A 24,230-nucleotide genomic window follows, 5' to 3' on the forward strand; every position below is an offset into this window, starting at 1 on the left:
AAAAACTTTTATTTTAGACAACATATATGCTAGACTGATAGAGCTGTGATATAGGCTGATATATTGGTCAGGCTCAAATTTTAGGCTCCATGTAGCCTGGAATTCTGCCTCCACCCCATTATATTATATAACTGATTTGACATGACAGTGGATTAAAAGAAGAAAAATGTCTACCCCATATGGAACTATCAAAAATTACAATTTACCCAGAAAAAATGGCACCAAATAACACCAAATAAATAGCTCTTTAATTCTGGCTGCTGTTGCAAAGTAAAAATGGGCGTTTGTTTTATGACACAGCTGATGCCGGATGCCTCAGAGGTGTCTTTTAACCCTAAAGGACGCTTTGCTGCATAGCTGGAGCCCCACAGCGGCTATTACAGACGGGGCCACTCTCCCTCTATTCACTGAGAGAGGGGAGAGCAAAGAAGAAGAAGAGGGCTGGTGGTGATGGTGGTGGGGAGGGGGAGGAGGAGGAGGGGGAGGGAGGGAAGGGAGGGTGGGAGAGGAGAAGAAGAAACGTGTAATCACCCAAACAACCAGTTTTTTACCCATTTCACCCCTTCTGGATCTGTGTCGCAAGGTAAGAAAAAAAAGGGCTACTTTGGCTTCTTCTTCTCCTCCACACACACACCGGCCCTCTCTGCATCATAAACTGCAGCGGCTGACTTGTGTAAGAACTCCTCTGCTCTGTTCTCTCTCCCACTCTCTGCAGTCTGCCGTCAGGTTATCTGTCTTTCACTGCGGAGACCGTGGAGGGGAGGCCCGGACCGTGAGGGAGACGCGCCAAGAGGTAAATGAGTTTGGATTTATTCTTTTTTTCTGTCGCCGTGCGTCATAAAGTTAACCATTAGATATCTTCAAATACGAGAATGTAAGAGCTGATGTTTTTTTGTGCGTTGCTTGGGTTGTTAAGCCTGTGATCGGACCCGTTAAAGCAACGCAGTCTGAAAAACTGCGTCCCGTGCGTCAGTGTCCAATCAGACGTCTTTGCGCCGCCGCAACTGGTGCCAAGACGCATTTACACACACAAACCACAGGCTACTGTAGCAGCCTATGGCAGCCTATGGCATACTGCTGGGGCTTTCTATCTGCACCAATCAGAGGAGAGAGGCAACTTTTTTTTCTGCTATTGGTTCATCATAACACTGTCCCGAGGACATGTCACTGTGTACATATTGCTGAAGTACTCCTGTCATATTGTAACTCATTATTTAGCTTATATTTACCCTATTTACTGGCATATACTCACATATTATGCCTTAGTATTGCATATTATGAAGTTCATATGATTGTATTGTGAAATGATCAAGAGATCTTGATAACACTATTGCTGAGGGCGTGTGACTACACATTCTGAAAATACTCCTGCTAGATTGTAGTGATTCATACTGTGTCTTTATTACATTATTGACCTTCATACTTTCTATGGCTTCAGTGTAAAATTCCTTGAACACTTAAATTGAGATTAATAAGCAAAACTCATGACTCAAACATATTTTAATGACATTATTATGAATTTAATGTCTTCGGTATTATCTTAATAATCCTATATACACTATTAGCGAAATAGTAGCAACATGTAACTTTTTTGTGCTGATCATAATAAAACTCTTTCTGAGGACTATATACGTATTCTTGAAATATTGTAACCTTTTTACAATGGACTCACTGGCATTGATTTATCTTTTATGCCTATAGTCACATCCTGTGTCTGTCAGTATTACATTTAGTTAATAATCGGTTTTATTTTGAAATTCCTTTAACACTTATGTTGAGATTAATGGGCCAAATTAATTGTGTTTAGTGAAGTTATTATGAATCCTATGTCTTATGCATCAGCATGATGGTTACGCACTTCATATAGAAAGTACTGTGGCAGCCTTTGACATAATGCTGGGGGTTCTAGCTGCACCAATCACAGACAAGACGTAACTTTTTGGGCCATAATAACAGTAATCTTGAGGTCACTATATTCCTTAAATATTCCTGCTAGACTGTAATTCATTATTTAGTTTACATTTCCCTTATTTACTGGCATTCATTTATCTCTTATGACTAGCCCTATAACACTCGCATACTGTCCCTGTATTATATTTAGTGAAGTCATAATTTGTATGTTTTTATTGTAAAATTACTTTCACACTTCAGTTACGATTAATGGGCCTTTTTTTTTTTGACCTTATGAGGAATTTTATATCTGAAGCACCACCTTAATATTTATAATATCCTGTGTGCATACTACTTAGACTTCTATTTGCTCCAATCAGAGATGAGATTTTACTTTTTTCTGCTACTGGCTGATCATAATAACAGTAATCTTGAGGTACAAGTCACTATGTACATACTCTGAAAATATATCTGCTAGATTATAACTCATTATTTGGTCTATTAGTATTTACAGCATTGTTTTATCTCTTATGGCTATAATAATCACATTCTGTGTCTGTGAATATTACATTTAATGAAGTTGTACTTTTTATGGTTTAATTGTAAAATTCCTTTAACACTTCAGTTGAGATTAATGGGTCAAATTAATTGTTTTTTAGTGAACTTATTATGAATTTTTATGTCTAAAGCATCACCATAATGGTTATACAATATTCCTATAGAACCTTATCTTGCATCAGTAGTACTTGATATTGAGTTTGAAGTGATCTCATATATTTTATTTCATGCCATTATGCATGTATGATATTCTTATTGCTTGTTATATACTTTTCAACTTGACGTATTGTCCTCACACAGCATTTGTTTAAAATCTATAATAGGATCACTATAGACATTATCATAAAGATGGTGGCATGTTTTACATGTTATGGTAGTGTCTTAAGGATCCTTTCAGTAACGTGTTGATAAATTCAGATGGGGAATTATCATTATCTTGTGGTAGTCTATTATTTTATACTTTAAACTTTATTCATTTGATAGGGACAGTGCAGATTAATGGACATCAGTGTAAAAATACAAGATGTAAAAGTGCCAGATTTGAGCAGGAATACTGATTTACAGCTGTCGTCCGTGGGCAGGTGACAAAAGAGAAGATATTGTACAAAAACAAATATACAGTTCACAGGTTAAAAAAAAAGACAAAATACATTGCGGATCATATCAGGATCCAAGTGATCAAGGTTCTGATTTACTTTAAGACAATGTTTGAGATGTGTCTTAAAGAGAGATATGTAATTATTATGATATTCCTTTAATCCTTTATTCTTATACTGACTCAGGCACGCATTATTTTATGATTTGAAATAGGATCTCTGCAGTTATTTCATCTTTATAAATATTAATGGTAGTAGCACAACTTTATTTTATTCGTATCGGGGCTTTTCAGTAAAGTGACGGTAAAACTATTCAGGAGGGAGCCACTCTGAGGGTGTGTAGTATTATTACACTCTGACATGATATAAGAGTGTTTTTTCTTTCGTGACATGTTTTCTAGCTTCACTCTGTGCTACACATCCATTAGGTGGATATGTAAAACACACGCACGCACATGCACACACAATTTGATACATAATTGTGGACATCATGCATAAGTAATGACTATTGTAGCTGTGACTCTACTAAGTGGCAACTGGCTGTGATCCTGCACTGAAAGTGGAGTGTTTTACTCTCACATTTATCACGGAGTCACAGATTAGGAGCCGTTTGAATCCGTGTGATCCATGAACTTTTTTTTTTTTGTGAACTCAACCATACCTTTTCAGTTATAATATCACGGCCTGCTTATCATGCTTCAAATGAGGCAGGCTGATATAAAATGTGACAGGCGGCTCGTACCTGAGATGAGCAAAATTTGATCTGACTGCTCCAATCAGGCCTAATTGAAATGAATTGAATCAACCAATTTCTTCTGCTACTGTAATTAAATTAGTAGCTGGGGTGTAATTGGACATCGAGTTGGCACTCGAGAGGAGATGACAAAATGCTCATTGCTGCCACCAAAGGACTATGTGTCAAATTCAGTGTGAAAGGCAGCACACCAAATGCTGGCTGACACATTGACAAGGCTGGTGCTTCACCAGAAGAGTCTACAAACAAAACACCCTCCGATTATCTGCCAGACTCAAACACTGACTCAAATGGAGGGAAATATGTGAAGATTGCATTCAATTTTTGATTCCAACCATTGCTTTTAGAGTCAAGAATTATGTTTTTTCTGCAACCCTAAACTCTTAAGTGAATTCCGAAATACTGAAATTGTTACTAGTCCATTTATTTTCCCCGTAAGTGTGGGTCTACCCCGCACAAAGTGCAACAAAAACAAAATCAACGGATATTGTGTCCTTAATATGTTCTGAATGAGAGATACAAACTCTTAAACAATTGTACAAAGGGGAAGATTTGAAAATCCCCCAAATATGATCCTACCAAAAATGCCTTTTTCAGTACATTTTATAAGAAAAAAAAGAAGAAAAAGAAAAAGGAAAAAAGGGTGAACAGAAAATCTGACAAAAGTTTATTACACCTAAAAATCACAAAATTCTGTAACATAAAAAATTGTGAGAGATCCAAGTGGTTGTTCAAAGGTGTTTCTTAACCACAGCCCTGATACCACTTTTTTGCTTCCTACAATAAAAATTAAAATAATCATCACTGTATTAATATACTTGTATACAAGGTGACAGGGGCCTTTCCAGACTTTTTATGACACTGGTGGCCCAAATAGGACATACGTTAGTGTACTGTTTCTCATATCTACTTTAATTACTAACATTACAAGTCTGTTAAAGTTTCTTAAATTCCGGTATTTAAACTTTGTATTTAAAAAGGTAATACCAATCCCAACACAACAGAGTGGCATCATAAAAATCTATTAAAAAGCTTCTGTACTTAATTCATGAAGTCTTCTAAAAGAAAATATTCCTCCATTGTACCTTTTTCTTCAAGCTAAATTCATCCTCCAGACTTAAAAAATACCTTTATTTTGTATTATGTATTATTTAAATTAACTTGGACAAAAAGAATGTAGGCTACATTAAAAAAGAAAAAAGAAAACAAAAAGCATTTATAAATGGTCGTCAAACAGTTGGTTCAAATTAGTGTCCCGCCTCTCAATGGACAGACAACCAAACACGCTTAAGGATAATGGGCTGGCACTTGGGGTGGCCAATCAGATTTCAGGGGTTCCCAGTGCCTCATGCCCCGCCTCTTGTAATGGCCTTTATAGGTGCCACTAATCCATATAAATGTTGCATAGATTAACATTAAAAATGCAAAGCTGTTTAAATATCATTTAACATATCACTTCTATATTACTTTCAAAAATTTTGCCAAGCTGGGACTAATGAATATAAATGTTGTAAAAGATGATCATAAGCTTAAATGTGTTAGCTTTAACCAAAGTAAAACTTAAACATTGCTGGTCATCATCAGTGGCTATTGTCTGACAGCTGATAAGAATCAAAGGTTCCTATGAGATACTGCGTGTGTAAGCTCGCAGTTGTAATACATAAACCACAAACCATTAAAAAGTGAAAAAAGTTTGACTTGAGGAATGTTTGAAATATAAAATGTTTTTTTTAAAAAAATCATTACATAGATATTGCAAGAAAATAAATCAAGTGGGGCATTTTGACTCACTTTGCTTTGTTTGTTTATTATTTACTTATGCATCTAAGGGTTAAGATTTTCCTGTTGCACATGCACTGAATGCAACTCCATGTCTCATGTAAAACTCTGGTTGATTGTGGACAGCACGGACAAACAAGAAGCATAAATACAGTGTGTTCTACATGAAAAACTCTAGGAATCGTAAATGAAGAATCAACTGTTAAAAGACATTTTGAACAATTGAGGACAAGCCAAATAAAATTCTGTCTCAGTCAGAAGTGAGCGACACAGTCTGCCAGCTGATACCTGATATTTATTAATACCCAGACACTTGTAGACCGATATATTGGCCTAACCCTCCCAGATACAGATAGATGTAAGAACATTATTATATTCTGATGTTTGAATTGGAGGCCCCGTATCAAATATCTCACATATCAACTTGGCCCTCGCAGGAAAGGGAAAGAGGTTTTACTGCTCCAAGGCCGTGGTCATCTGCGGCTCTAATGCCATTTCCAAGAACAATGAGCAGAAAGCGGCTAAAGTCTCACTGATGACACTTAATCTCATTGGAATTCCTTGTCAGGTTTGACCTTGGGAAGATATTAGCCACTCGACAAGTGACTGTGAGTGTGTGTGTGTGTGTACGTGTGTGTACAGGAGGGGAGAGGTGCCCATGTGTCTCTGTCTGCAGTTAAGTGTGTATGTCTCCGTGTGTGTTTTATGAAATGTCTTTGGACTGCAGGTGAAATGTGCTGGAGAGCGATTTTATTTTTCTTCTTTGAGTGTAACTGTGGATACTTGCGTCTGCGTGGAGGTCCTGATGTGTGTTGCTGGGAGGGTGGGGAGGTGGTGTGGGTGACTATGCATGTGCCTGAAAGCAGCCAGCAGCCAGACCAGTGGGCTGCAGGGATCTGTGGCCCAGTGATATGTGTGCCACATTGTCTGTTCAATAGAGGCCTTTGAATTTTTAAACAGCATCAGTTACTTCATACTGCCGTTGTTTTGGCACCATTTGCCTTGCTTAATCCTGGTAAGTGCATATCTACACTGTCTTACTGACAGTGTGGAGGTGTGTGTGTACGTTTACCTGAGTGTGTGTGCATCAGGAGTTGGGGTATAGATAGATTGTATATCACGAATCATGATTCAAAGCCAGCGTAAGTTAGAATACTGATACATGTATGGTAAATAGCTACCGTTGCATGTCTTTGTAGTGATTAAATTACAATTAGAAGTGAGAGTGTATGTGGGAGCAGGAGCCCGTACGAGCGTGTGAGTGTGCTTCACGCCATCTGAAATGAGAGAAAAGGCAGAAAACAAAAGATTAAGACTATAATGTTCGGTATTCACAAGGTTCCTCGGATATTTAAAGCCAGCCAAGCTTTAACAAATGCAGCATCTCGCTAAGGTCGGATGTGTGTGCTTCTGCATTTTCAGGCGACGCTACCTGACAGAGTGAAGCAGGGGTTCTCAACCTTTTGTAACTTCAGGCCCACCTCTGACTGTTCAAAAAAAAATTCGAGGACCACCCCCCTAAATAAGAGAGAAGAAAAAAAATATATAAAATGACAAAAACAGAAGAAAAATAAACTGTGGGATTTCACCACATGCAACACACTTGGGCTCAGCATCACTGCCTGCCATTATGATTCCACTTTTAATGCATTTATGGTCAAATTTCACACATTTTGCACAGTTTCTAAAGCAGATGTGCAGCCACCCGAAGGAACATGAGCAAAACTAACAGTGGCAAAACACGTTTGTCTCTGGTTTTGGATGCGTTGTGATTGGTGTGTTGAAACAACAAATTATGGATTTTAATTTGATGGGGGTTTTTTTATTTATGTGACTTCTTGAGCACGTTTAGGTTTAAAAATAACCAGTTTTGTCAATTATAAAAGAAGAAAAAAGAAAATAATCTAACCACGGCCCACTGAGAATGGCTGTTCTTTGAGTCTCGACCCCCCAGAAAAATCATCTTGGTTTGTGAGCCCCTGCCTTCTGTACCAGACTTTTCAGGAATTACTTTATTTAGCATCCACCAAACTCACATTATATCACTGGTACAGTAATGTAAAAAATCTGCTTTGATGCTGCTTGCCAGAATATCTTATTTTGTTTTGTTCTCCACAACCATCCAGAAATGATCCTGCAACCCCCCTTGGGGGTCCCATCACCCAGGTTGAGAACCACTGTTCTAGAGCATCAGTTTGATCTTGCTGTTCCCACTACACAGATAAAACAAGGTTAGGTTGAATGAAAAAGGCCTGTGAGCTTTAAGAGCAGCAATTACGTTTGTAGAGTTAAACTGATACCTTTTAGTCTTTTAGTCTATCTGATGCTGAGATGGTGTAACAGCAGTTGTTTTGCTTCTTAATGAAACAAAAAAAAGCAGATTATGATTTTTGTTTTGCGAAATCAGTAATAAAATAAGTGACTGGTTTGTGCATGAACATGTTTTGTAGGCCTGATTTTACTTTATTTACTCAGCATGCAAAATGAAAAGGAAGAAAATGTACTGTAATGTTTCAGTGAGACAGGAAACTAGGATAATATTATATAATTGATTGATTGAGTTTCTTTTATTTTCGTGTCATGCACGTCTTGTAAACTCTCATGAGTTTGCAAGACAGCTGCAAAATGCAGTTCATATCCTTTCATTACACATACAGTCAATTTTACAGCTCAGCCTTAAACAGAATATTTTGATTTCTCTCCCAAACTTGACAGATAAAGTCTGCTCCAAAAAAGGTTCCCCTTTTAAAGCACACCTCAAGTTTCTCGTACTCACACAGCCAAAAGGAATCAAAGTAAATATAGGACATTTTAGTAAAAGGTACCTCCCTTATGTCCTTGTAGGCAAAACAAAAAATGAACGTCATTCTCAGTTTCTCCAAGCCCACATAAACAAAGCCTGTCCTCCTCTGGAGTGGCTTTAAACCTGCCGGTCTCGAGGGCTCTCGGGCTATACGTGATATAATAATACATGAAAAGTAATCATATAATAGTAGACGAGAAAAGAACATACGCAGATTTTAAAACAAACACAAAAAATCATAGACCACAGGACAATTTAGCATATTCTTATATGACACCTGCATATAATATGACTCATACAGACAGAAGAGACTCGCAAAAGAGAATTTTGAGCTCTTGTACGTGAAGGACAAAGTGAGGTTATTGTTAGAAAATTATCACTTATATGACTAACAAAGCTTTTAAAGATGAAGAAGCAAATTGCTGAGGGTTACAGTTGGCTTTAGCTTTACACAGTTTTGACATTCCTTCACGTACAGTAGTGGATGCAGTGGCATGTCTCCAGTCCTTCAGCCTTTTTCTCGTTCTCGCTCGGTCTCCGTCTCCAGGGAGAAATATTTGCACGGTGAACCTTCCTCTGTATAGTTTCTATGCTCTTCCCTCTTTGTCCCTATACTGACTTATTTATGGTAACCCGCTAATGAGCTCCACGGTCTTTTGTAGTGAGAGACAGCATGTGTAAACATTTAGATTTTTTCCCTCAAGTACACGACGAGATCCACCAAATTAAAAGGCACAAAGTGAAATGAAATTGCGGAGCAACCTAACACCTGATCAAATACAAGGTTACCCATGCAGTGTTTTGTGTTTTGCCGTGTTAATGCCCTATGTTGCTATCAGTCTGGCGTGTGTTTTGGAGGACTGCCAGCCAGTGGAGGAAGAGCACCTATTTTGTGGAGAGGTAATTGCTACACAGTAGCCTCTGATTGCCAGGATCTTTCACTGGGAACAGCCCCGGCTCCCTTTTCACTTGCACCGACAGCCTGATTACAAATCATCTTATTGATTTGATGAGTGCAAGATGTTTGCTAATAACTGTTCTCATACCATCTGTTAATCTTTGTTGTGATTAAAGAGGTAATCCCAATACCCATTATTCCCAATGACAAGAGCGGGGGGATCGTTCTCTTACACAAGCTTTAGCCCCTCACAGGCCACGCAGGGCTGAAAAGGAGGGTGGGGGCGACTCGAGGGGGTGCAGCACCAAGGATATCAGTGATCTCCGAATGCAATTGAGAAATCTGCTCCACCTTCCACCTAACAAACGCGATACAAAAAAAAGAAAAGAATTACACCCCTTTGCTAAAAATCCATTACCCCGTATAATCACACAAAATGATTTTTCTTAAATATGATAATAAATCACAGGCTGGATCAATAGCCTGCAGACCAACTGCTATGCCCTGATAACGTATCAATCAATATTTAGTATTTAGATTTTAATTAATACCTTGGTGGGGCTCAGAGCCCGTTAACACAGAGAGAAATATAATCTGTGATAAAAATGGGCCAAAGTAAAGAAACTGATAAAAAGCGAATGCGGCCCTGTTAGCATTCCACAGTTGTTCCTCATATCTGTCATTGATCAGTCAATTGCTTAGTTGTGATTAAGGACCCTTCAAAATCAAGCTTGGTGGTTGTGTGTGCTTTTGTGTGTGTGCAATGCATAGGGGAGGTATTGGATGTGTGTGTTTACATGGCAACGTACTCATCGATCATGGTTTGTAGGGATGAGCTTAGCTTCAAAAGCACCTGCAGTGAACCGTGCATACACAAGATCGCAGACTGACATCACATGTTGGATTACGGATAAGAAATATTAGAGCAAAGAAAGCTTGATCTTAAAGAGCCTTTTGGATTTTTGATTTTTAAAATACTTCAAGTTGTGATAACAGACAATATGGGGTGGAATAATTTCGTTCTTGAATAAGATGTTTGGAATACACTTGATCAAAAATCCCACATTATGTCTCTTGGGACGACTATCAGACAATGTTGTCAAAATGTCAGGAATCATGGTGCCGTTTATCTGTGATAACAGCGTCTAGGATAACTTTGGAAATCTTCCATCTTATCCTCTTTTAAAGACTGGAAGGAATTTAACCAGCAAATGTAACATTTCTACATTAAAAGGTCTAAAACACTCAAAATATGTTATATATTTTGTTGAGTTAGGCGGTGGTAAACAGTAACAAAGTACATTTACTTGAGTACCGTACTTAAGTACATTTTTCCTCACAGAAGAAAACCAATCACAGTACCCACTCTCAACTTGGACTGGTGTGAAAGCGGAAATACGTCATCAAGGCGCGCTCTGTAACAAGATCTCCCTCTTTCATTCAAACAAAACTCGGTAATGGTGATGGCAGGAGAAAGACAAAAATAAATCTCATGATGTTATTATAATTAGAAAAAGAGAAATAATTCCAGGTAGGCTTTTAATGTTGGATTGTTTTTATGAGGGCTAAAAACGCAGCATAATTCATGTATATACTGCCCCTAAAGCCAGAAGGAAATCTCAATTATTTAACAGACTTGAAGAACTCCTTATAGTTGTCTTCAGTCTAATTTTATGCAGTGATTTTAATACAGTTATGTCAGAAAATGACATTAGCTGTCCTTTTTGTTTTTGATTGTATTTCTATGCTGAAGTTTTTATATGTGTTTCTATAGGCTTTGTGTAGCAGAGTGGTTCTACAAGCAGGTCAGTGCATCATTAGGTGATTTATGAGTTACAAGGTTCTGTAAATGCATTGTGAAAACAATAAAGCAATGGATAAATATTAGAAAATGTACTTTGTAATTTGTACTTTTGAATACTTAAGTATTTTTAAAAGCAAGTACTCTAGTATTTTAACTCTGACTGAGCAACTTTCACTTGTAGTACTTTGACCACCACTGGAGTTAGGTACCTACGTTATCCCAAATGTTTCCGACAATCTTCAAATGCAGAGAAATCCATAATTTCTTCAAGCTAATGGTACGTTTACTGCTAGTCAACGCTAACTATTTGCCATAGTTCTGAGAAAACACACGATGTGTTAAATGCGCCAGAGTGAGAAAATCATCTTTGTCATCCTGTGAGAGAGAGATCCCTAGTGGCAGAATTTACATATTGTGCTTTGAAGTAAAAGGTAGGTACAGAGAGGCTGGAGGGGAAGATCTGTTTGATGAAGTATAGAGTTCATTCCTCGCTCAATCGCTTGATATAAAGGTTTGATGCTACAAAGTTAGCTCCGTGATTACTGCACCAGTTATTAGTTAATAAATCACTGATTTAACGCACCAAGAAAATTCCCTTCAACTGAAGGATTTTTATAATTTACTTGTATATTTTTACTGTCGGGTTTTTATTTCCAAAGCAAAACAGGATTTTTTCTATCTACATAGCTTTTATTTGAGCTTTTTTTCCCCCCAGACTTTTCAATATACCCCAATAAAAGGGGAGGTGGCCGTGGACTTGAGACAATTTGAGGATACACTATTAAATCATTTCAATATTAAATCATGTTGATGCTTTGTAGGCACAACTAGTACATTGCCACTGAATTTTAGTTTAAAAAAAAAAAAAAAATGTTAAAAATAATGTAAGACACACTAATTTGACTTCCAGTGTAATCCACACCAACTTCTAGTGTATAATCCAAATGCAGAGGCAGTAATTTTGTTGGTTCATCTGATGCAAATACAGACACAAATACAACATTTATGACATTTGTGTGCACCTCTACTGCTTACCTGAGTATAATCTGTATTTAGACCAGGCACATGACGTTTGCACTATATGTAGACTTCCTGGAGTGTTGTGTTTGTGTGTTATGTGTTGACCTTTTATTTTATCTGGACTTTAGACATTTTTCTTTCAGTTGTTAAAATAGAAAAAAGACTGTACAGAGCCTTAAAGAAGAAATATGTCATATATATGTCATATTAATTTATTAATTAATAAAAATGTTTAATGTTTAAAAAAAATGTTTAATTGACAGTGTAGAATTTACTGTACAGACCAGTTTTCTTAATCCTAAATGCAGTAATCCTAATCCTCACACTCCTATGTGGTGACAGGTTTCTTGCACACACTTGCTTGGTTTCAGGGGGCTTGTGGCTGATTCTCTCTGCAGCATACAGTAAAGACCTGCAGTTAATTGGCTGTTGTGCAACTCTGACAGAAACACTTAGGCAAAATAGTTTCAGAGTGATGCATTTAAGTCATTGCATCTCGAATATGCACGCAACGGCCCCTCTCTGTAATCTTTTCTTAAGGTTTTAAGTGTTAAACACTGGACTGCCAACTGTTTTTCAATTGGATTGACTCTCGTGGCATTTGTAATTGGAATCCTTTTGCTTTATAAAGAGATTAAAATAGATAAATTTAGAAACGGACAGGCAGAGGTTGACCATCAGGATCTGCATGGCTAACACAAGATTAATAAGACACATAGATAAACAGGATCCCGGGGTAATCCCCCTTTGAACTAGTGCATTTGACTTGTAATCTGTTGACTTGCATCTTTCCACACTTCGCATCCAAATGTAATCATTAGTCAATCTAAAACATATGATGTTTTTCTTTATATTCAATACCAGAAGCAAACATATTTAAAATATATGAATAATATGCAGTAGGACACATAAAACAGTTCCACTGTTTTAGCTTGATAGCTTAAAGTGTAAGTGATCTTAGTACATATACACCACTCCTTTTTTCATTTTTTTCTCCGGAAATCTCATCTCATCCTACCACTTTTTCTATATTAGTGGTATGTTGCACCATACACACCAATTGAAGAGGAGGCTAAAGGGAAAGCGCAGGCTTTTGGCTGAAGGCCGCGGCGGGTCCCCGGTCCCTGGAAAGTCAAGCTGTGATGTGAGCTAACAGGACATGTGCGCGTCGTTCAGGGTTACGGCTGGACTTAAGTGTCCCAAGGCTGTCTGCTTTCTAACCCAGGTCAACAGGATGTAAAACCGCAGCAAATGCTGGCCAGAGTAGTTGGATGTTGTTTCTTTTGAGCAGATCTCTGTCACACACACACACCCACACATCCACTGTCACATTGGCACGTACCGGAAGACACACACATAAACAGACGGCTCAGGTCAGGGCAGCTGAAGCAGCTTGGGTGTCAGTCGTGGGTGGTATGTGCAGGGCGTAGCAGCACCTTAGCCTCATTTTGGTGACCTATATCTCTTAAGTTATCATATTATCCAAATTTAAGTAGTTTCTAAAATTGATTAGTGTATTAGATTAAGCAATGCAGGACAATCCAAATGAAATTATAAAAAGATGGCTCTGAATTATAGTTGAAAATCTCAACAAATGCCAGAATCTTGATATAAAAAGAAGATGATGAAACTTTTTCCCACTCAGTACAGCACAGCCATCAAATTGCAGTTATCAGTGTTGAGCTGGCATGTCAGCTTAGCTCCGTGGTAAAGCTCACACACACCATGGGACTGGACTGGATTGGTCAATCCCTATTAATCCCTTCTTACTGTTAGGTGGACAAGGTGCCAGAGGGGCCCTGTGCAGGGCTGGCATGGGGTGTGTGTGTTAGCAGAGTGAGTCAGCTGCTGCCGGCATTACTGTAATTGAATTAGAGTATGTGTGGTCGGATGCACCAGTTCAGGCGAAGGCATGGAACGTACTTCATTAACTGTGATGATTTTTCAGCTTGTCCTTTGGGCCCATTCAAAAGGTTGACTGTTTATTATTGAATTACAGCATTTATTTTAAGACATTATTAACATGGTTAAGATAAGCAAATGAGGATTTCCACTGCACAATTTACACGGTGTGCTGCAGGGTCAAGTTTCGATGAAAAGTCAGCTGTTTTGCTTTACAAGGCAGCTACAGTGTAATTCAAGCGTTCTGGCAATGGCAGATGATAAAATGACAGCATGGAGGAATAAATAAAGAAAGTTAACATTTGTATTCCTTTTAGGGACAGGAAGGCAACACACTAATTTTCATGAAGCCACAGGATTTATGGTCTTAATTTTGAGAGGCACTGGCAATACCTTTAGTGGGGTGAGCATGGTTGTCTTGGCTACCAGACTGAAATTTGCCTCTGTTATTTCTACTTGAGGCTGCACTAATTAATATTTCAATAGTAACAATGGAAAAATTGATATCTATAATGTGAAATGTGCTCATAGTGACAAACCTAAAGAGAATTATCACCTGTCTCTGCAGGATTTCTCAGCTCTACACTTTAAACCTGGATTTATACTCCCAAGGAGACACATACATGTCCGACTGCAGACACCATGAGTGCGTTATTGCTCTCTTTATGCTTTCTGGAGTACGCTTGTAGGACGTGTTCTACACTTGCACACTCAACTGGTGTCTACAGGACTTGTCTGCAAGCTTGTCCACACCGGCACAGCAAACTGGGGGTACGCGGATGTCAACACAGAGCCTATATGTACACCCTCTGATGAAGTTTAAGTCACTTAGACCCTAGTAGACATTTGCACACTCGCATTCACACTGCCTGCTGCTCCAAAAGACAAATGGACGAAGTTAACATTAACTGAACTCACATATCAATTGATAATGAGTAGTGATTTGATTTCAGTGCATGATTATTTGATTTAACATCTATACACTACTAACCCTGTATGGATGTGATATAATTGCTATAATTGTTGTCTAATGTGGCTCAGGTTAAATTCTTTGTAAAACATACAAATACATTGGCTATAGAGAATGAATGACGTAGAACATGACTTTGCCATCCTGGGGGAAGTAGCAGGGTTAACAACAGACATGGTATCGCACTTGCCACCATTCTTGATGCCGTATTTTGTGTCAGAGGTATTTCCTGATAGCGGTACTAGTATCAGAACAACCTTGATAATATCTTTACCAGAAAATAAAGTTGTGTGCACAACTTAATGTGCTTAGCACAAGCAGCCAAAGAATTGTAATATAATTACAACATTTATTGTAAGTTTGTGCACATGGACACAAATTTTCCTTTTTCTCTGTTGCATAATTTTCAAATTAATGTATTATCCACAGTTGTTCTCAGTCCACAGTCATCTTAGCAATAACAAATATGCAACATCTGGTTACACTTTCAAAATAAAAGTCTTGGGTAGTTTTTAGGCCCCAAAATTATTTGGTTAGGTTTAGGAAAAGATTGTGGTTCTGCTTCCCTAAAACAATCAACACCGACTATTGGTCTGGCAGGGGAACCAAACACCAGTCTCCTGAGTGAAAGTTGTGTGTCTGCGTGCAAGATTCTCTCACACTGCCATCATACTGGGCTGAAAATGCAGTTAACGTAGCCTGAAGTATTGTTGGGTTGCAAGTTACGGTTTAAGATATAGCACTGTAACCTTTGTCTTGGTCAGTGAGCGAATCATAGAACTGTTGAGCATAGTTGTAGCATGAACAATGAATACTGCAGCCATACTGTACATGCTGCAGTGCCACATCCTCCTCATGAAGTCATTTGTTGAGTTGGTGTCTTGTTCTCACACTGATTTTCCAACGTGCTTTGTGCATTTTAATCATCATATTGTTGCATTAATTAATAATGTTACATTTTTACATCGATATTATTCAATTAAGAAATAAATGGATGGCATGAAATTCAGTGACATGGAAAGATAGAAATAAAGTTGAAGGAGAGAATGAAGATGGTGTGCAGAGGAGGATGACGGACAGTTGTGGAGACAGGGTTGTTAGTTTATGTAGGCTGTGGGCTGAGTCGACTGGAAAATTTTGATCACTTTAATTCACTATATCCAGCGTTGCTTCTCTCCCTGTCCAGCACTTTTATCAAGCCCTGTGAGCCCGTATTGATTTTTTTATTTTCTGCCCAGGATAAGAAGACAGAGAGTTAGGGAGCTCTGGTGAATGGAGAACTTTCCTCAGATTGCTGCTATTCTCCAGCTTATTGCATCCTGTCGTTTGTAGTTTCAGATGATGTCCAGTACGCCACGGCTGCTCCAGCCAATAAACAAGGTGACTAACAATGGAAGAGGGCCGGGAATGAAGAGAGGGAGACAGGCTAACCACCACACCACACACAGATAGAAACAAGGGGAAAAGGGGGGCATTTTATAGCAAGAACTTACCTTTGTTTTATGGCTATGTTGACTCTTTTTTAAGTCACTTTCTTACAGACTCAGAGTTTTTTTTTTTTAACCTTTATTTAATAAGCACAATTCAATTTGCTCTAACAACATCAAGGAATGTATCGTGGGATAAACCCCAATAATACTATTTGCTTAATAAAGTTATTGTCAATTCAGTCATCATATCCAAGTGATGTGGGGAAATGATCCCCTCATTGAAATTATGATGCCTACTAATCCTTTCTGAAAATACAAACTATAAAAATAAACAATTTGTTTTAACTGCCTTAAAATGTTATGTTGACTGAATGTGAAAAGATAAGTTGAGGTTATTTTGTAATGATTCAAAAACAAACAATTTTTTTAGGTCCAATAAACTTGATTTTAATTAGTTGTACTTGAGAAAATATGTTTTCAGCGTTTTCATTATTGTGAAAATGACCATGACTTATCATAAAGTGTATTAAAGTGGCACAACAAGAAGCCTAAATCATTTATTTTTTCTTCAAACTATAAAAAAAGAAGGGTCTGAGGAGAGTTTTAACTCACACACAATGTATGCTGGGACTTCTGTTTATATGCTGATAATGTTTCCTTAGAAACTTGATTTAATGAGTTGATTGAACTCTGTACAGCCCATTAATTCAGCTCATCATTTAACCTTCTAAGTTCTGAAACTTAATAGTGGAAATGTTAAGTTTAATTAACCTGAATAAATGTAAACTTGTACATGTAGAGTAATAAAGTAGTAGTATTTAATGAGAGAAAATTAGTTGATTCCACTAAATTCCTGTAAGATTTTGTTTTTACAGTGCACATAGCTGGTGGTTATTCTGGGAAACTTCGAGGAAACTTGATTGAACTTTGTGCAGTACATTCATTCAACTCATCATTTCAAGTCAAAAGACTTCAAGTTACAAGACTCATGCTTTTAAGTTCTGAAAGTAAATATTGGAAATTTAAGTTGCTTTAGCTTAAATTACTAGAAGTTGTATATTTATATTAAGTTAATGAGAAAAAAAAATAGTTGATCCCACTAAATTCTTGTATGATTTCTTATAGTGTTTGATTTTTGTTTGAAAATAACACTGTAATTATCCAACTTCTAATTTACAAGAAATTCAAATTAGATATTTTCACACCCTTTTCCCTGTCTTTAAATGTTAAATCATGACTTATTTTAAAGCCAAAATAAGCAGGTATTTGGGCGTGAACAATACAACAACAAACTGTGATGTATTTTCTGCTTTTATCCTGTCCCACAATATGCTTTCATAGAGTTGTTAGAATTCAAATAGTTATTCTGGGACTGAAGGCAAGAAAACTATTTAACATTTTTTATATTATTGTTACTGGTTCATGTGTGTCTCCCTGAGCAAAATTAATTATCACCTTTGCCCCAAAGAAAATGCAATTAAAAAGTAGAGGTAATGGTTTTTTCTCCAAAATGAAATGGGACGATGGTTTTGTCCCCAATTCATTGCTTTTTGATAATGTGTGGATCAGACAAATTGTTGTACTATTCCATAAAATCTTTTTTTCTTCTTAATTTTTTGGTCCTTATTTTTCTCGTGGCTGTGTATTTGCATTTTCAAATGTTGGGCTGAGAGGGTGTGGGTGTGTGTGTTTGGTAGAGGTGGGGGGGTGGGGGGGTTGGTTAGGAGGGTGGGAGAAAGAGGGAGAGATTAGTGACAGTCTGATAAAAGATGTCTCCAAAACCCTAATTAAAATTGAATACCCCTGCAAATGCGAAGCAACATGCAATCTCCAGGTATTTCATTTAGAGCAACTATCTCAGTGCGAGGCTGTTTTTTATGTCTTTCTTCACTGCACACAAATAGCTATCCCCCTTTCGCTTTATTTTTCACACTTCCACATCTGCCACTGTCTTTGTCAAACCTCACGTTTGCTCTTCTCTGCCTCCCTTGATGGCAGACACAATGACAAAATAAAATCAAACTGAGTAACCCAGAGTGTGTCCTTTTTTTTCCTTCCAAAACACTTCCAAGGTTCAGCTCATTAAACTGCTGAAAAAAATAAGGGCTTCTAATGCAACACTGAGCACAGCATCAAGCTCTTGTATTTTTATAACACAAACATGTTCAACAAATGAGAACAGACTTAACTTTATTTTCCTTAACAAATGCTGACACTGGAAATACTTTAATGTTGATTATATTATTATTTTCGGTTTAAACAAATATCCCCATGACTTGTTTTGTCAGAAAAATAAGAATTTATCACTAAAATTATACTTAATTAGAGTTGGACTAAGATTAAGATGATTTTTTTCTCTACTGTGATTTTTATTTGTTTTGAATATTTGTTTTTACTATTTCTGCTCATGTAACAGCACTGTAAAAATAAAGAATTTGATTTAACTTAAAAAAAGTGTCTGGGCTGCCTTAAAAATTTAAGTCAACTGAATTTGAAAGGCAATTTTATAATGATTCAAAACAAATAAACTTTTCCTAGTCAAATAAACTTGATCTATTTATTCAGATGTTCTGAAGATAATGCAGTGTTTTTCTTCTATTGTGAAAACATCCAACCATGACCATGAAAAGGGAGGGTTTCATGAGTTTTATCTGTCAAACAATGCTTGCTGGGAAGTCTGTGAATGTAATGATAATGTGTCTTCAGAAACTAAGTTTGATGAGTTGATTGACAGTACATTCATTCAACTTATGTCAAGGTGAAAGACTATAAGTTAAAGGATCTCCCGTTTATATGTCATGAAAGTAAATACTGGAAATGTTAAGTTGAATTAACTTGAATAAATAAAACTATATAGTATATTTCATGTTAAGTTAATCAGACAAGATTAGTTGATTCCACAAAAATCCTGGATGATGTTTTTACAGTGAACATAATTGACGGTTTTCTAGGAAACTCCTCTTGCTTCTTGTCATTCCTCATGCCGGATCTTGACTAAAAGTGCATGTTCACAGTTTCTAAATCCAACTATCGTCGTCTTTTTGTTACATCATTCGAACCGGGGCTCCTCCTCCGTCCTTGCTCTTCAAATATATCCTGTGAGTAAAACGAGAAGAGTGATTGCACTGTACAGCGGAAAACCGTGTTTGAGATCTGACCTGTGTTGTGGCTGCAGTAGCACTTTCACTTCCTACTGTCTGGACCCAGACTGCCAACCATGTGATCTCACTTTAGAGGAATCCAAACACACACACACACACACACACACACACACACACACACACACACACACACACACACACACACACACACACACTTGTCAGTGTGACCAGGAACTGGTGGCCTTTGGTTTACCCGCCAGTTAACATGAATCATTTCAGACTATTGCGTTGGTCTGGGCTGGTTTAACTTTAACTACTCTGCTGGTCTTTTCATCCACACAAGTTCACTAAAATGTAATATTTCTTGCACATTGTTGCATTTAACAGTTTAATTTCTTATTCCTAGTTTGTGTGTCTTGTAAAGGTTTAAATGAGACTTTTTCTCTCACTCAAGAACATAAAAAAATGTTATTTGTATTTCTCATACTTGAAAATTTAATTGTGTGAAAAAAAAAAGAATTCCTGCACACTGTATGACACAATATGAAACAACGTCTTCAACAAACAAAATCTGTAGAATATACTGAAAACAGAAAAGAAAATTAGTTTTTAAATGAAAGATTAGATGGACAATGAAAAATAAGCATCTTTTAACAACAAGAGAGCTCTAAAGGGGATAGAAGAGGTCTAACAATAACCAGTCCAGATGTTATTCCATAGCCTCCTAGAAATTATGTTTATATACAGCTAATTTTCAACAGCAAATATGTTTTGAGGTGTAATTTCCTGATCTCAATACGTTTTCTACACGTAATGATGAAATGTTGTTAATTAACATATTTGGCAAGTTGCAGAAATGTTGATGCAGAGTGAATCAGTAAAATGTTCACTGATAATGCATTTTAATTATTTTCCCCAAAAAAAGGCAATCTTGCAATACACTTTACACTCATTGTGACTATAGCATCATTCAAAAGTCCAAAAAAAGACCAAATTGGTTTTGTTTCTGTCTGGACATGAGGCCTGGATTGTTGTGTTACAGTCTTGTACTTTGTATATCCGCCATTCACCCCAGCCACCCTCTTGTGTATTCAGCTTGTTACATAAATGTATGTTGCATATGTTTTCAGAAATGTGCACAAATACATCAGAAAGTATCTTGTCACAAATTGCTCATCAAATGACAAGTCATTTGCAATAAAAAAAAACAAAAAAAAAACAAAAGTACCTTCCATACAAAGTGATATTATCACATTTTATGCATTTAGTAGCCACTACATCATGGATGTTTAAGGAGAATACAATACAGTGTTGGAAGTGGGACTGTTTACTTCTATGAAAGTTGCTCAGTGGTGTATTATTCCAAAGAATCTCCTTTATGCTGTAAAGAAATGTCCATGCATGTTGTGCATGCTCTATAGGCTGCAGCTGCCTGAGCTGGCTGACTTAACCCTCTGCTAACTTGAATGTTGATAAAATGCTTTAATCATGTGGGGCTTTTAGACTTCCCCAAATGTGACTGGACCAAACAGATCAAATCCTGCTACTGAAATGAATCAAGTTGCAGAGGTCATGAAGCTCAAACAGAAGTATCCACCATTTTACAACTGCTTCATTCACAGTGTAAGTCTATGAGTGATGTGATGTTGTCATTACACAGTTTGGCCACTATGTCAGATTGGCTTCAAATCCTGGGAACTTCTCCTCCATTGAAAAGATGAGCTCTGGAAATTTCTCACATCGAAGATCCGAGGTGGCCAGTTTGAATATAATGGTGGTGGGAGGCTGCAAATTCAAGGGGGGAAGCTGGGCTGTTTCTAGCTAGTAAGTATATTCTCAAGTAGCCATTTCCAAATTTAAGAATTCTACAGTCCTATTTCAGATCTGAAAATTTTCTGTGGGCCACCCAGGTTATTTTTCATAACCTATCAAGGCCCACCTGCACCGCCTTCACGGACCGCCAGTGGACCACGGCCCACACTTTGGGAATAACTGTTCTAGTGCTCGTGTGTTTACTAATTGCTCCTTTCTTCTGTGCTGTAGTGTCGTTCAGTAAGCTTATCATAATAATGATATCTGATCATGTTTTCAGTACATACCTTTATAAATTTGCACCAAACACAAAAGCAATTTCTTTCCTTAAGTTACTGGTCATGAGGAACATAAATGCAGTTCACAATGAGTGTGCTGCTGGACCTGACAGGACAAGTCAAATGATTTACTTGCACTTAGCCAAAGACTGTGATAAGACTAAACGTTGTTCAGTTTTTTCTACAGTTTAAACCTGGGATAAAAATGTGTCTAATTTGAGAATAAAATGACATATTCAAAAATGTGTTTGAAGTATTTCAAATACATAAATACAAGCGTTTAAAGTATTTTGTTAGAAATTATGTTATTTTTTCTGCCAAGGAATATACAAATTACAAAATGCTCAAAAATAATTAAAGGTACAATTCATTACAAGATAAAAACAAATAGATAAAAAAGTCCCTGGCTCGTAGTGCTATTTATCCATCTAGGTAGTGTAGGTGTGAGTCATAGAGGTTTGGAGATATCAGCCATAAAGATGTCTGCTTTCTCTCAAATATAATGGGACTAAATGGCATTCAGCTTGTGGTGCTCAAAGCACAATAAATGTGTGAGCAGTTTCATGCAGGAACTACTTTCTTTTTAGCAGAAAAGAAAGTAATTGCAATAGATTCTGAAGTAGTTTCAGAAAATTATATTACAGAAAAACAGTAGTTAATATATGAGACCGCTCACAAGAAGATCTGTGGATTATCTTGAGTAAGATTTTTGGAAAGAGACACTGATTTTTTAATTTTTCAAATGTACTGCCATTTAGTCCCATTATACTGGCAAGAAGGTAGACATCTCTATGGCTGATATCGCTAAAACTCTGCAAATCGCACAACAAGTAAAAATAATCCAGATGGATAATTAGTGCTACAGGCCAGAGGAAAAATATGTATTTTCAATTTTTTTGAACTGTCCCTTTAAATATGTATTTTAAATTCATTTAATTTAAATGCTGACCATCTCTGATTGTTTCAAAGAAGCATATGACTGTAATCCAGGCAGGACTTGCGTTTTCACCACAACGTAATTACTTCGAAGAGACAGGGTTGCAAAAATTGCAAAAACAAAACTGCTGTTGACAGCCAGTATCCAGTAGCTTTCATAAACCCACTTTGGCTGCACCATACTCAGAGCTCACACCTATAATCATTTTTACATGACTGCCTGCAGAAAATACGGAGGAAATTGCTCGGGCTTAAGCTACCGTTTAGTCATAAGGATATGGTCAATTTGGTACACTGCCAAAGCCATGCTCCTGACTCACTTTACTGTATGTATTTTTTTGTCATCCATTCCCAGAACACCAGTTGAATCATACGGCAAATAAATAATCCCCCAACGCAGAGAGCTGAAGGTGGTGAGCAATACAACATGTATTTGCCTGCCTTTAACCACACAGAGGTGCCTTTTTTAACCCTCCCCACTTTCCATCCAGACAGTTATTAACTTTGCAGATGATATCTTGTCATGTTAACTATTGATCCCTGTCATCATTAGAGCGTGCAATAACGAGGACCGTGGCTTGACAATTTTGTTATATCTGCGAGGAGTGACAGGCCCGTGTGTTAAAGACATGTTTACTTCACTGTGAGATCAATAAATGCTGTGAGCCAGCATGAGAAAGCATAGGCCCTTACCAGTGTTATCGATGCACGATGTATCACATTATGAAATATACGTAGGAGGAAGCTGCCCACGAGATTAAGGAGTCCTCATAGATCAATGAAGAGCATGAGCATTAATATAGTGCTGCTACTTCCCTCCCCTGGACACCCCAGGTTATTTTTGCTCTCAGGCCGAACACTGATGCACGTAGACGTGCTTTCGTGTGAACTGAGAGAATTAGATTTGCCTGTTGGTGTTACAATCCAATATCTATCATTGAAAGGATTCTTTTCACTCCTATAGCCAAAGGTCTCTCATTTTAGGCCACCATGGCAGGGAAAATTGCATTTCTTTTCAGATTTTAAACTTATTAAGATGTTAGAAAAACCTGCTTTTCATTCACAAGGTTTGCAGTGTTTGTGTCTGGTTTGTTTGTGTGTGTGTGTGTGTGTGTGTGTGTGTGTGTGTGTGTGTGTGTGTGTGTGTGTGTGTGTGTGTGAGACAGCAATCTTGACCTTGAGACTGAGGGTGGAAAACGACTGAGTGGCTGCTTCATGTTGTCAGGAAATCTTCCTTTTAATAGTGATTTCACTGTTTAATCCCATGCTGAAATTTAGCTGTCTCCATTAAGCGCCTTATATTAACCCTTGCTTGAGTTTATTTCAGTTTGCTTAAAGGTGCATTTCACCCAAAATCAAAAAATACATATTTTCCTTCTGGCCTGTGATGCTATCAATCCATCTAGATTATTTTGGAGATATGGTCTCTGGAGAGCTTCAGCTTCAACTTCAACTTTATTTTTGTCCCTGGAGGGCAATAGTTTTTAGAGCAGGGCACAGTAAAAATGCATAAAAGGCACAAGTGAACACATAAAAGAGAATAAACATGAGAATATACATACAGAACAATAAGGCAGAGGCAAAATACAAGCACATAATTTAAGTTAATGAATGAATTAATTAATTAATTCACATTGAAACCCTGATTAAGAAACTGAAAAAGTTCACACTGTGTTTCTTATACAGATTAAAGACATCT

General features: G+C 37.3%; 1 long non-coding RNA gene across 1 annotated transcript in view; it reads left to right on the top strand.

Moving 5' to 3' along the window:
• Window positions 1-497: 497 nt before the first annotated feature.
• The window catches only part of LOC146321121 (uncharacterized), a 78,915-nt gene continuing 55,182 nt past the window's right edge, over window positions 498-24,230 (top strand). Inside the window, exons 1-2 of the long non-coding RNA XR_014771351.1 lie at window positions 498-583; window positions 716-793. This is a non-coding gene — a long non-coding RNA (uncharacterized LOC146321121). The remainder of the gene's footprint in view (window positions 584-715; window positions 794-24,230) is intronic.

This window comes from Lutjanus erythropterus, chromosome 9 (genome assembly GCF_056507025.1).
Source record: "Lutjanus erythropterus isolate fLutEry1 chromosome 9, fLutEry1.hap2, whole genome shotgun sequence".
Taxonomy (NCBI): Eukaryota; Metazoa; Chordata; class Actinopteri; order Lutjaniformes; family Lutjanidae; genus Lutjanus; species Lutjanus erythropterus.